A 1,077-nucleotide genomic window follows, 5' to 3' on the forward strand; every position below is an offset into this window, starting at 1 on the left:
CATGTTGTCACAAGAAAAAGTCACCAATTTAGCTATAATCTCTATCGAAAAAGAAATTGCTGACCAATTAAAATATTATAATGATATTATTGATCAATTCGTGGATATAAAGAGTAGAAAAGTTAATTTTTAATATATTTTTACATTGCAATATTGTGCCTATTGCTATATTTTATATTTGTGGTCTTATTTTGTCAATATTTTTTTGATAACTTTTATTTATTATATTATATTAAGTTTGATTATATGACATGGTGCGTTATTAGTTAATTTACTTATTCATGTTGTTGTAGGTGCAAGGTACTATATTTGTTAAGATTATTTGCGCACACTTGAGTTTCAAATTTGGGGAGTATAGCTCCCATATGCGATATGCAACTGACGTGCGATAATGACATTTTAGGCCCCGCAATTTTACTCTGCCCCGGGCCCCGCAAATCGTTGGGACGGCCCTGGATCAACATGAGAGTATATGATAATATTCAATGTACCCTTATGGCTGTATGGCTTCATGTGTCAATGGCTTTATCGCCTAATCGGAATTCTAATAATAGCTTAATAGTAGATGATCCGTACAAACCGTACGGCCGTACAATAATATACAATATACCTAAATCGACTTTCGATGTAATCAAGAAGGAGTGTGGTTAAATAGTTTTAATATCGAGATGATACATGAGGCGTCAGTTATTCTTCAGCAATTCACGACATAATGCTGTTTTGCCGGGTTTTATATTTTTAAACATGCCAGAAAGCGGGACGGAATTTGGACGTAGTTTCTCCACCCCCGAGACGGAATTCGGTACTAGCCGAGGCCTTGTATGTAAAATGAAAAAGAATAAACTATTCACATTTAGATCATTTGAATGGTACTTTGATTAATGTATATTTCAATATTTGTATGATTTTAGCATTTGTAATTGCAAGAGTTCTTGTAAAAAATATAGAAACAACAGACATTAATTACGACCTAGAAATACCTTCGACAAACGATTGTGACACTACACTAGGGAACGAGGGAAACGTGTATGTAAAATATGACGATCATACTTTTTATCCGGAATATATTGTTCATTA

This window comes from Acyrthosiphon pisum, chromosome A3 (genome assembly GCF_005508785.2).
Source record: "Acyrthosiphon pisum isolate AL4f chromosome A3, pea_aphid_22Mar2018_4r6ur, whole genome shotgun sequence".
In the NCBI taxonomy this organism is placed as follows: Eukaryota; Metazoa; Arthropoda; class Insecta; order Hemiptera; family Aphididae; genus Acyrthosiphon; species Acyrthosiphon pisum.